At 46.2% G+C, this 13776-nt stretch overlaps 1 protein-coding gene across 8 annotated transcripts in view; it reads left to right on the forward strand.

Moving 5' to 3' along the window:
* Nucleotides 1–13776, forward strand: part of Ldlrad4 (low density lipoprotein receptor class A domain containing 4) — a 381472-nt gene that overhangs the window by 211820 nt on the left and 155876 nt on the right. The window lies entirely within an intron of this gene.

Consider the following 13776-nt stretch of genomic DNA (forward strand, 5'->3'; position numbering starts at 1 on the left):
TGCAGACTGAGCCAATGTACCCCATCAGCGTAGGTCTGGGCCCTAGTCCCAAGCCAACGGGTCCTGTTAAACTGTAGGGCAGCAGAACTGTGACTTCTTTAAATTCCGGGACCAACTGGGCTGTCTGAAGCTGCTCTGTCCCTCTTTGCCTTCTCCCTCGCCTCCCAAGACCCACGTGCCCCTGTCTGTCCTGGTCCAGCTCTGGTTCCCCGCATAAACTTCTGTAGTGCTCTCTGCTACAGGATGAGCTCTCTGCTGTCCTGGAGGATCCCCTTCCCCGGGCAGGGTGCTAATCCAGCGTTCATCCCACCGCCCCGCCTGTGGTGAGGCCTCGCCCTGGGGGTCTTCTGTCCTGCACGGCACCATGAGCACCATGACACTTGGTCAGTGTCTGTCCGAGGAGCAAGTAGGTGGAGCAGCCGTGGTGTTTGTCATCGGTGCACGTTGTAACCATGCCTCTGCTTTCCTTAGTGGGAAGAGCGGCAGAGCCTCTCATTGCTTTGTTGAGAGTATGTAACCGTGAGTCCTCCACTGGGCAGCGACAACAGTGCCCAGATGTGAAGGTCCTGGGTGTAGGAAGCGAGAGGGAGGAGCTGGTCCTGAGGCAGGAACACGGGAGCAAAGCCATGCAGTGGTGCTGACTCTGCGGGATGCGGCATTCAAATGCCACTTGTGCAAAATAAATTTAGCAGCTAGAAGGAAAGCTGCACTTTGCTTTAGAAGTGCCATTTATGAGCGCGGTGGAGCAAGGCTGAGCTTCGTGGCCGTGGCTGAGGACGGAGCAGGAGTCTTTCCTGTGCGCGCAGCAGTTCTTCCAGCGTCATCCTGGGCTTCTCGCCTGGGGGGGGGGGTGAGAACCTGAGAGGAACCTGCAGGCAGTTGACACCAGGCACTGCTGTTGATCCTCATAGCATGCGTGGTGTCCCAGGCCTTTTCGTATCAGTACAAATGGAGCTTTGGAGAGAGGTCGGTATCTTAGTCCTTGGATCCTAGAAAAATGTCACCTCACCTCGCCAAAGGGACTTCACAGGTCTGAGTAAGGTTAAGGACCTTGAGGTACAGAAGTGACCCTGAAGTGTCCAGGCTGGGCCTCACACATGTATCCTCAGAATAGACCCTTCTTCCTGTTCTCAGAGGGAGGCCCCAGACTTGTGTGGAGAGGACTCCACCCACCACTGCTGGCTTTGAAGGAAGGGACGGAAGCCATGGAATGTGGGCGGCATCTAGCAGATGAGGAAGTCCGAGAATCCATCCCCACTCTGGGAGCAGCCTGGCCTGCCAGCTCCTAGTGTGCAGCCCAGGGAGGCTCACGTTGGACCTCTGACCTCCAGAACTATAAGCTATTAAATCGGTGTTTTCAGCCACTATTTTTGTGAGAGTTTGTTACAGCAGCAATAGGAAACTGATCTTGCCTACAAAAAGATCATTTTTTAAATAAAGTAGCAACCTTCTGGTTCTGTGTGTTCTCAGGTGGTGTTTACACTTTATGAGGGATAGCTATAGAACATTTATGCTGGCTGGAGACCTCTCAGTTTAGAGGTGAATAAATATCCCCTGAGCTTCTGCCTTAAGTCACACACGAGATACAGCTTTGACACCTGCTCAGTGCCACTCAGCAAGCCTCCTGAGTCATTTCCCTGCATGATGTCCCAGGGTCCCTGCTGAAGAGGAATACAAAGGGGAGGTGCTCTGCAGAGAATGTACTGGAAGAATAGTGTATTTGAGAGCACTGATTAACTGGTGTTATTGTCCTAAGTTGATCATTTCAGGGCAATCCACGAGAGGGGATCCCTGCCATGTGACCCATGCCATATGTGTCCCTGACTTTATGTTATTTTTTAATTTGCTACTTGATTTGGTGCTGAGTAGAAAAAAGAAAGAAAGGACATATGTGTGTCTTAGGAGTAGACACTGTCGAGATTGAACAAAAAAAGAGGCTCAACGATCAGAGAATTTAAGGCAGAGGATTCATGGATTCTGATGTTTTAGAACATGGGCCTCTTTTTCATAAAAGATTTTGGACCCCCAAATGGTAATCCTCCTTATATGTGTGCTTTATTATTTAAAAATTATATATGTGCACTATTATAAACTTTATATGTACAGAATCAAAGGATTACCAAAGAATGAGACAAAAATCAAATCATTCCTGTGCTTTCTTCCTGTGCCAAGCTGGCCACCCTGCTGGGGGGACCCCGCTCCTACCAGACAGCCCTTCTCTAAAGACAGGTGGGTGGCCTACCTCTGGGTGCCCGAGACCCTTGCTGAATGTCTGTTGTCATCAGCGTTGGCACTGCTCATAGCAAGTGATGGGCACCCCTATGTCTTCTGGAGTGGCCTGGGTTGACTGTCAGGAGGACGGGGCAGTAGGACCAGGAAGCAAGGCTTTGTGAGTGGAACACACTGTCACCTGAACACAGAAGGAGGCCTGGTGGACTGTGGAGCTGCAAGGGGAGAGGCCTGGACAAGTGTCCAGATGTCAAGCTAGGTGAACGGTGATGTGACAACCCAAACCATGCAGTCAGGGAGGGGTTGGTTTTCTGGTTAAGATGCCAAGTTTGATAGAAGATAAGGTGAGTTTAGCTGTGACAATCGGGCAGGCAGTGGATGAAAGAAGGACTCTGGGAGCTACATAATTAGGGTTTGTCTTTTTTACCTGACTGATGCAGAGTCTTTCCATGCTCAAGCCTTAAAGACTCCCCAAGAAAGGAAGGTGTCAGCACAGCAGAGAGATGGCCCAGAAGACCAGGGCAGCTCAGTCCTGGTGGCTGCAAGGGGCGGAGCAGGGACAGTGAAGATATAGTCCAGAAAAGCCCCAAGCAGAGCTGTAATAGAAGAGCCAGAGGTGTTTGGCCTGTTGGCAGAAAGCACTTTGCTGCCTGGACTTCATGAGTGTAATAGCGCCCTCAAGGGAGATGTTAGTGGGAGCCTGGACACTTTGGTGGCATTGCTATACCAGCCTTCCTGCACTCTTAAGGGAGGGCTGACAGGCAAGTCTAGACTACCAGTGCCAGGAACTGTGGATGGATTTGGAGGGAAGTGGAGCCATGTCCCTGTTCCTGGCTGCTGCAGTCACCCATGGCTGAGGGTCTCTGTACAATAGTTGGTGACCCCATAGCACACGGGCTTCCAGATTCAGGTATGCAGGGAGCAGACCTCCTCCTGGGCCACATCCCCCGTGAACTCTCGTGCTGACCTTGAGCCTCTCGGGCGTCTCCTTCTCCCCGGCCCTCTGTTTCCGCTCACTTCCATCACCTTCCTCAGGGGCACCCTGCTCATCAGACCCACTCCAGCTCTGTGGCGGCCTGAGCCCACGGCGTCCCTTAGAAACAAGGCTGGAAAAGAGAGTGGGGTTCACTCCCTCTGTTGCCCGTGGACGTCAGAGCTCCATTCCGTTATTTTTATGGTTAAACAGGCTTAAAAACAGTTGTTAACACATATTGTCATCTCCCAACTTGTCATCTTTTGGAGTTGGTGATGAATTCCTCCTGCCTTCCAGTGGCTTTATTTTATATCCTGCCGTGTCCACCCGCTCACATGATTCTGATCCTTATTCTGAATCCCAAGTGACTGACTGTAGGTACTCCCACGGGCACCTCGTGCTTCAGGAGAGCCGGCCCTGGCCTGGAGCCCCATCCCGGCAGGCTGTGTTTCAGGCCCTCTTGACGACCACCCCCCACCCCACCCCCATCTTTGCAGCAGATGTAACAGCTAAAAAATACATACTGCAGAATATGAGAAGAGGACCCAAGATTTCTTTTTAAAAAATGTGTTTCTTAACTTGTTCTCTGGCACAATTTCTGCATTTATGGATAGTACTGCTCAGCCTTTCATGAAATTTCTGCCTCTTACATGTGGAAAAAAACAGAGGCTATTTTAAATTATAAAGGAAAGCTTTAATCTAGTCCAAGAAATGGGGGAAATAGGCTTCTTTTCTCGCTTTCAGCCCCATTTCTCTACCTAATGTTAAATATGGCTATTTCTCCCAATTTAGAGGGTTTTCTTTGTGGAATATGAATGAGCTATTTACTGGTTAACAAAAAGACAAGCCTTTCAAGTACAAATGGAGCTTTGGAGATCTCTCAATTTGAAAGACTAATCTCTGCATAAACACAACTGTTTCTCCATATTGCTGGGAACACTCCATCTATCTGTTTGGCCACATTTTCTATTATGGTTTTTATAAAAGGAAACTATGGCTAATAGCTCAGCGGAGAAGTCTCTGGGCACAGTAGCAATGAGAGCGTGTTTACATTGCCTTAAACTGTGTTGATGAGTGAAGAACAGTAATTTCCTATAGAAATCGCTCTAATCTGATAAATAAAATTAGACATGGCATATTTTCACCTCCCCACGCTCATCTGAGCTCACGCCAACCCGTAATCTCATTTCGGTGTTTTGGTTTTACTTAGGAAATGTCTGGTTATGCCTGTTGCCCGTCAGGCTCACAAGCCTTTTACCGAGTCTCCCTTTTCTTGATGTAAATGAATGACATCAGCAGCACTGTCTGCTCTGTGGAATATTCCAGAGGCCACTGTGTCCAGCATCTTCCATCAGAAAGTACACCTGGATGTAGAAACTGTCCCTCTCAGAAATACCCTCTGGGGCTGCCGGGGCCTGGCCACTTTGAGTTTCACGTCCCTCTGGAGGGGCTTTGGGGACTTTCCTTCCCTTCAGGGTGCACCCCCACCCCCATGGCTTTGGACAGAACCGGATGAGTGGCTCCGTGGCTCGCCAGACTGAGCAGGAACACGAGGCCGTGTGCTCCATATTCATGTGCATCTGCCCCTCATGGCGACATGCTAATTGACTGGCCAGTGCACAAGAGGAGGCAGAGCCGCTTCCTGTGGCTTCCACCCTGCTTCCTGTCCGCCACCAGGGGAGAGGGCGAAGGAAGCACTGGCTGAAGGAGGCTTTGCTCAGCCCAAGATGGCAGCCCCTCCCTAGGAAGCTCTGTGTAGCCAAGGTCTGTGTAGCGATTAATAAGTACGTTGCTGCCTTGTCATTTAAATCAGGTTGCGTTTAACCTGCATAATATCTGGTGTTTAAAAACCTGAGGCTGGCTTTGAACTCGTGATCCTCCTGTCTCTTTGGGCACCTGTGGTTGGGTAGGCTGCTCTTGGGGTGGCTCAGGTGCTGAAGGTGCCGTCTCCTGCTGCATCCTCCAGGTATCCTGAAGGCTGGAGGAGTGGGTTCACACCCTGTGCCTATGTGGGGCCTCAGAGGTGAAAGGACAATGGAGCTCTTGTAGATTGTTACAGAGCCGTACAGCGCCAGGCAGTTAGCCTGCAGGAGTTATGGGCCGTGCCTGGTCCTGAATTTTTGCGGCCATCAAAAAGAAGGAAGGGGATGAAACTGACAGAGGGAGGATAGTTGGAGCATTGGATTTCGGAACACTGCTCATTCATCCTTTGGCAGAGTCTGCAGCCTTGCTGTGGTTCAAGAGGGCAGCCTTTGGCCCCATTTATGTCCTCGTTCATTGGCAGCACGTAAAACCAGGCTAATTTTGGCATCAGGGTCATATTGGTTGGTGCAGAACACGGAGCCAAAGGGAGATGGGGTTTCCTGGTTAGGCTTGCGGTTTGGCAGGGGGTCACTGTGGGGAAGACACTGAGTCCGTTCAGGGCAATTGTTTCCTCTTGACTGAAAGTGATTTCTCTATCTCAGCAAGCTGAGCTGTTGTGAGCTGTACTGTGGAAATCTCAGCATCTTTATTCTCTCTCCTCCCGGTCTTGCCTGCTTTTTCCCAGATCACTATCACAAACTTCCCTACAATACATTTTATCTCTCTTGCTTATCCCCCCACCCCACTCAGAATGTTACTCTAGTGGGGTAGGGATGACTGACGTTTTGTTTTGTTTTGTTGTTTCCAAGGATTGAACCCAGGGGCACTCAACCGCTGAGCCACATCCTCATCCCTTTTAATATTTTATTTAGAGACATTGTCTTGCTTAGTTGCTAGGGTGTCACTAAGTTGCTGAGGCTGGCTTTGAACTCATTATCCTCCTGTCTCAATCTCTCCATCAGCTGGGATTATAGGCATGCGCCTAGTGTGCCTCTAATACTTAGAATAATGCCCGGGAGTAAAATAAATGTATGTTGAATGAAGTAATCAACAAATCTTTAAAGTAGTGCTCAGTATAGTTTTTGTGTAGTAATACGGTTTTTTAACTAATTATTTTTTTAAAGATAATAGATTGTGGTTCAACATAAAAATTAAACAAAATTAACAAAATGACAGAAAAATACCTATATGATCATCTCAGTATACCCAGAAAAGAGTTTTGACCAAATCCAGCTTTCTTTCATTATAGAAACACTAGGAATAGAAAGGAACTTCCTCAGTGACATAAAGGGACTTGTATTTGTCCAGGCTGCTATAACAAAATACCATAGTCCCGGTGGCTTATGAACAACAGAGATTTATTTCAGGAGGCTGGAAATCCAAGATCAAAGTTGTTAGATTTGCTGTCCAGTAAGGGCCTGAGTCCTAGTTTATAGGCAATGCTTTCTCATCATTGCCTTCCGTACATGGTAGAAGGGCTAGTTAGCTGTCTTGAGTCTTTTTTTAAAAAATAAGGACACTAATCCCATTCATGAGGTCTCTGGCCTAATCTCCTTCAAAGCCCCCTCCCCCTTTCTACATTTGCATTGGGAATTAGGTTTCAACATATGAACTTTGGGGAACCCAAACATTCAGTATGTAGAAAGAGCATGTATGGGAACCCTATAGCTAATACCATGCTCAAAGACAGCAGGTTTTCACCCTAAGATCAGGAGCAAGACAAGGGGGCTCCGGTTCACCACTAATACTCTACACTGTGCCAGGAGTTGTTCCAGCCGGGGCACCTAGACAAGAAAAAGAAATACAAGGCATCCAGTTTGCAAAGAAAGACAGAAAACTATTTCTATTCACAGATGACATGAACTTATATAGAGAAAAGATCAAAGAATCCACAGAAATCTACTGAACCAATAAATGAATTTAGTAAAGTTGCTGGGAACAAGATCAACACATAAGAATCAAGAGTGTTTGTGTGCGGGGTGCGGGGGTGCTGGGGTTGTGGCTCAGAGGTAGAGCACTCACCTCGCATGTGCAAGACTCTGGGTTTGATCCTCAGCACCACTTAAAAATATGTCCAACTAAAACTAAAAAAATTTAAAAAAAATTTTTTAAAGAATATTTACTAAAAAGTAAATTGAGAAACTCATTCCACTTGAAATAGCATCTAAAAAAATAAAATACCTACAAATAAATTTAATCCAGGAGGAAAAATTTGTACCCTGCAAACTATAGAACATTGTTGAAAGAAATTTTGAGGAAGACCTAGTGGAGAGATTCCACATTCATAGGTGAGAAGACTTCCTATGGCTGAAATGTCATTATTCCTTAGTGATCAGCAGATCTAATTTAATTCAGTCCCCTATCAAAATTCTAACAGCCATGTGTATGCATGGAAATATAAAAACTGGTCCTCAAATTCATAAGGCGCCCCAGATGGCCAAAAGTTTTTTGAAAAAGAACAAAGTTGAAGGACTCACGCTTCCTAAAACGTACAAGGTACAGTAATCCAAACAGTGTGGTATGGCCATAAGGATAGATACACAAACAGATGGAATTGAGAAACAGAACACCCATATGGGTGTGGCCAGTTGATTATTGACAAGGACACCAAGTTCTTTCAGTGAGAAAAATAGTTTTTTCAATAAGTGGTGCTGAAACAGTTGAATTTCCACATCAAAAAAAAAAAGCTGATATTGGACCTCTATCTCACATTACATAAAAAATTGACTCAAAGTGGGCCCATGACTTAAATATGACGTTGAAACCCATAAAACTCTTAGAAGACAGCATGAGGGTAAGTACCTCCATGGCAGTGGATTCTTAGATATGACACCAAGAGTGTGAACAGCAAAAGAAAAATATAGGTAAATTGAATCTATCCAGATTGAAAATTTCTGTTCATTCAAAGACATTAAGAAAATGAAACGTTCCTATAGGCTGGGAAAAATATTTATAAATCATATATTCAGTAAAGGTTTCAAACTCAGAATCTATAAAGAACTACTAAAACCAGATAGCAAAATGATGACCCAGCTAAAAAATAGGCAAAGCAATTGAGTAGACATTTCTCCAAAGAAGGTATGCAGATGGATCCTAAGCTTGAATAAAGATACTCAATGTCTTTGGTCGTTTGAGAAATGCAAATCAAAACCTCCATGAATACTATTGCATACCCACTAGAGGAGCTACATTAAAAACATCTGAAGGGCTGGGGTTGTGGCTCAGAGGTAGAATATTTAGCAAGTGTGAGGCATTGGGTTCTATGCAATAAAATAAAGGTCCATTGACAACTAAAAAAGTATTAAAACAAAAATCTGAAAATATGAGCCTGGACAAGAATGTAGAAAAATTGAAACCTTTGTTCATTGCTGGTAGGATTATAAAAGGGTGCAGCTACTGGGGAAAACAATTTGATGGTTATTTGAAGAGCTAAGCATAGCATTATCATATGACCTAGAAATTCCACTTCTAGGTGTATATCCAAAAGAATTGAAAACAAAGTCTAGAACAGGGATTTGTAAAGGCTGGAAATAACCCGAATGCCTGTCAGCTGATGAACAGATAAAAAATTGGTACATCCATACAATGAAACACTATGAGCCTCAACAAGGAGAGAAGTTCTAGATCTTGCTAAATATCTTAGGGCCTCACTAAATTGCTGAGGCTGGCTTTGAACTCACAGTCTTCTTAAGCCTCTGGGATTACAGGTGTGTGCCCCTGCACCTGGCAAAATGGATTATCTTTTATCACAATAAAGAAGAAAACAGTGGAATGGAACTATTTGGAATGGAATTAAAAGATGTTAAGTTGTATCCTTCTCCAGAGGAATGCCCAGAGATCTGGGGGTCAGAGGAGACTGTGTAATTGACTTCCTCTGAGACGACTGTGTCTCATGGCAGAATCCTTGACGTCCAACGCAGCCCACGTGAAGATCTTCACCAGTCTCTAATAAGGCTGCAGAAATGTCTGAGAGTCCCCTGGCTTTCTCCAGAGTTACCTCTTCATAGAGAAGTGTGTCTCCACCCTCCAGTTTAACCTCTCACCAGTGGTTACATTTCAGGAAGAAATAAACTTTCCAGCACTTTGTAAGGATGGCTAGAAAGTGATGTGTCAGGTGGAGCTACACATCCCCTCCTTAGCAGGCTCCCTCCCCAGCCCAGGGCTTGGACCTGGTCCTCATGGTGTAGGATTCGAATGTGTGCCACAGCAAAGGTGCCCATCCTGGAACCTTGCTGTGAGCTCCGCGAGGTGTGCATGAGTCTCCTTGCTCTTGTGTGGCGGGAGGTCTGGAAATGCCTGGTGAATGTGCCGGGTCATCCTCAGCATCCCAGCCTAGGCTGCTCTGTGCAGGTTGCTTTTCGAGAACATGCTTTGGAAAGAGAGGGGTCAAGAATGCAGTGCTCCATCCCATCAGCGGCATTGTCTCTCGTTCTGGTGTAGGAAGTTGGGCTTACCGTTACCATCCTGGGTGCAGGGTGTCAGGTGCCAGGGGGGCCTGAGATTGTTTCCTGCTCCCCCAGGTTAAGGCCTAGCCTCTTGGCTGCATGCAGGACCTTTCTTCTCCCCAATGCTCTGTCCTGCTCTCAATCCCCAGGATCTTGGGCAACCCAGTTCTTAGTAAGCCCGTAACTGTGCTATTGAAGCCACCATCATTTCTCCCTCTTCTCTGCTGGCCTCTGCAGACAGTTAAGGCTGCCCTCACCTCTCCAGACCTGGGATGGCCGGGTAAAAGAGGCTTGATTGCAAATGCTTGTTGGAAATTTGTGAAATAGTAAACTTGAAGTTGTTCTTTTCTAAGTCCTATAGATACTGTGAATGGTGTTATGATTAATAGGTGGCACTCTCAGTGTGTCCCAGTGATTGATTGGTTGTATCTCTGACTTTTTTTTTTATTAGAACAAGGCAATTCAACTTTATTTTTTTATTTATATATGACAGTGGAATGCAATACAATTCTTATTTTACACATAGAGCCCAATTTTTCATACCTCTGGTTGTATACAAAGCATATTCACACCAATTCGTGTCTTCATACTTGTACTTTGGATAATAATGTTCATCACATTCCAGCATCATTTCTAACCCCATGCCCCCTCCTTTTCCTTCGCACCCCTCTGTCCTATCTAGAGTTTGTCTCCTCCTCCCTACCCCACTATGAATGAGCCTCCTTATATCAGAGAAAACATTTGGCATATGTTTTGGGGACTGGCGAACTTCACTTAGCATTATTTTTTCTAACTTCATCCATTTAATTGCAAGTGCCATGATTTTATTCTCTTTTATTGCTGAGTAATATTCCATTGTGTATGTATGCCACATTTTTTTATCCATTCATTTATTGAAGGGCATCTAGGTTGGTTCCACAGTTTAGCTATGGTGAATTGTGCTGCTATAAACATTGATGTGGCTGTGTCCCCAAATAGAAAAAGCAATCATGAGATTCATCTGGAAAAATAAGAGACCCAGAATAGCTAAAGCAATCCTTAGCAAGAAGAATGAAGCAAGTGGCATCACTATATACACCAGACCTTAAACTATACCACAGAGCAATAGTAACAAAACTGGCACCAAAACAGACTGGCAGACCAATGGTACAGAATAGAGGACACAGAGACTAACCCACATAATTACAATTATCTTATATTAGTCAAAGGAGCCAAAAACATGCATTGGAGAAAAGACAGCCTCTTTAACAAATGGTGCTAGGAAAACTGGAAATCCATATGCAACAAAATGAAATTAAACCCCTATCTCTCACTATGCACAAAACTCAACTCAAAATGGATCAAGGGTCTAGGAATAAAACCAGAGACCCTGCGTCTAATAAAAGAAAAAGTAGGCCATAATCTTCAGCATGTGGGATTAGGCCCCAACTTCCTTAATAAGACTCCTTTGGTACAGGAATTAAAATCAAAAATCAATAAATGTGATAAATTCAAACTAAAACATTTCTTCTCAGCAAAAGAAATAATCTGTGAGGTGAATAGAGAGCCTACAGCTTAGCAGCAAATCTTTACCCCTCACACATCAGAGAGAACACTAATCTCTAGGGTATATAAAGAACCAAAAAGCTAAACACTAAAAAAACCCAAGTAACCCAATCAATAAATGGGCCAAGGACCTGAACAGACACTTCTCACAAGAGGATTTATAATCAATCAACAAATATATGAAAAAATATTCATCATCACTAGCAATTAGAGAAATCCAAATCAAAACTATTCTAAGATTTCACCTCACTCCAGTCAGAATGGCAGTATTATGAAGACAAACAACAATAAGTGTTGGCGAGGTTGTGGGGAAAAGGGTACACTCATACACGCTGGTGGGTCTGCAAATTGGTGCAGCCAATATGGAAAGCAGTATGGAGATTCCTTGGGAAACTGGGAATGGAACCACCATTTGACCCAGCTATCCCTCTCCTCGGTCTGCACCCAAAGGATGTAGCCCTGACTTTTCTGACTGGTTTGTCCTGTTGGAGCCCAATCCATCTGATGTCTTAGACTTAGGATGGCCCTTTCTAACTGCAGACAGCCCAGGTGGGCCATCCTGAATGACCCAGGACCAGGGTCTGGTTGGGGCTTTGTGAAGTTATGGAGCCCTTCCTCTGCTGCGGCCCTCCCACCTGTGTCTTCCAAGGGACCCTTGTCAGGGATGGTGGATGAGGTGATTTTGTGGAACCTTTGGTTCAGTCCTTTGCGGTAAGCATGGCCTTCACCATTAGGAAGGAACATAGTGCTGTGTTCTCTAACTGGAGAGAAGGAGGGATGAAGAGGCCCAGGCCGGGTTCTCCAACTTTCTGAGCATCACCTCACGCTCTCCTCTGAGATCCAGAAGCTCTGGGGTGTTTCAAGGGTTTGCATTTCTTGCAAGTTGGCAGAAGGTGATGCTGATGTTGCTGGTTCAGCGAAGAAGCACTTGCCTAAAGCACTGGAGAACCCTGGGAGCCCGAGAGCGTGATGGGAGTGGGGCCCGTGGTGGCCAGGAGGAGTGCCAGAGAGGATTTCCACCGCCCTGCCCCACCTGGGACAGCCCCTGAGGATTGGGGTAAACTAGGTTCCTCTCAGGCTACCCTGATCACTCACTGAGGATGGACCTTTTACTTGAAGGACAGTTTTGCTGGGGTTTTTTTAGTCTTCCATGGAGTCATTGACACTATAGAAAAAAATTGCTGAATAATTAATGCCTCATTGTTTCCAGAGAAGACATACATGTCATAAAGGAGAGGCCTGAGAGAAGGAAGCTCAGATCATAAAAATACAGACTGTGACCTTCTGTGTAGAGAAACTGGATCCTGGGTTTGAGGCAGGACTCCGTTCAGGTGAGTTTGTCTTCGCTACTGAAATCAAAGCCACCCACCTACCAGCACCACCCGTGAGGATGGAGGGTGAGAGAGACCAGGCCGGTGGGCAGGGCTGCTCCCTGTCCACCCTGTCCACCCAGGCGATGGCCAGGCTGAAGTGGCACTTCCTCCTGCACCTGCCACTATTGGGAGAGCTGCCTTCCGAAGGCCGAGGAACCCAGTCAGGCCCTTGTCCCCCAGATCCCGGTGCCACAGTGCTCATTGAAACCTGGAAATGAGACCGCCCTGCCTTCCTCCTTTTCACTCAGGCACTCGAAGGGGACGGCCATCCAGCCAGGAGATAAAAGAAGTCATTTAGGCCTCGCTTTCAGATAAAAGACTTGAGGTTCATGAAATGTTCCGGCATAACAGTGTCGCTCTGTTCTGTCTTCAAGACACATTAGAATGTGAACAAAGGGGCGGCCCCGTGGAGACTGCCGGGCGACCCTGCACGGGCAGCGAGCCAAGTCTGAGGATCTGGGTGTCCTCCCGGCTCATGAGGAGCGCTCCCGACCGGCTCCTCCGTCCTCCTCCTCTTCCTGCGCCCATCCTTTCTGTTCTCTTACCTTAATTTGCTCCTCCCTGGCCCTAAAAGGTGGCAGAAAGGTGATGGAGAGACAGATTAAAGCCAAGTTCAATAAAACGGTCTTGTTTATGAGTCACCTAGGTCCCTGGTTACCGCAGTGCAGAATTTTGTATTATCTCATGAATCATCTTGCTCTACCAACTTGTGACAACCGTGTTGTCAATAGACGGAAAGGGGCTGGTCCCTAAGTTCCCACCTGAGCCCAAATGTGTCCCTTTTCCTCTGTTAGTGTGGAGAAGACCCTGTGTGCTTGTCTTTCACAAACTTCCAAAGATAGTGTTAATTTTTAATTTACTCATGGTCTTGGTATGCCATTATCATTCTCTGAACAGTGTTTGTTGGTAGAAGTCAACATTAATTACGCTTTGCAACTGAAATGGAAATACTTTATGGGAGTATGGAGAACTCCCCTCCCCTGCCAGCACATCAGGTGGGTTTAGACACTCAGGGCAGAATAGAGTTCACCGAAAAGCAAACCTAATTATAGCTGGAAGATCGGATACCAGGTGATTTGTGTTTGCTTCAAAGTAGAGCCATGAAAAAATGTGTCTTCATTTTGCTTTGGTTAAAATCCTGCAAGGGGAAGAAGGTGGCCGCACGGGGCTTTTCAGGCTCCCTGGATTCTCTTGCTGTTGGTTGTGGGCATGGACCCTGCAGCCTGGTGTTTCTGAGTGAATTGCACATCGCAGGCAGGTTAAAAATCCTAAAGGTGTTTGATTCCTTGGTTCTGTCTGGCTCAAGGTTTCCTGGTGGGGGTTAGCGAGGACTCAGGCTGCCCTGGGG

Source organism: Urocitellus parryii, chromosome 13 (genome assembly GCF_045843805.1).
Source record: "Urocitellus parryii isolate mUroPar1 chromosome 13, mUroPar1.hap1, whole genome shotgun sequence".
Taxonomy (NCBI): Eukaryota; Metazoa; Chordata; class Mammalia; order Rodentia; family Sciuridae; genus Urocitellus; species Urocitellus parryii.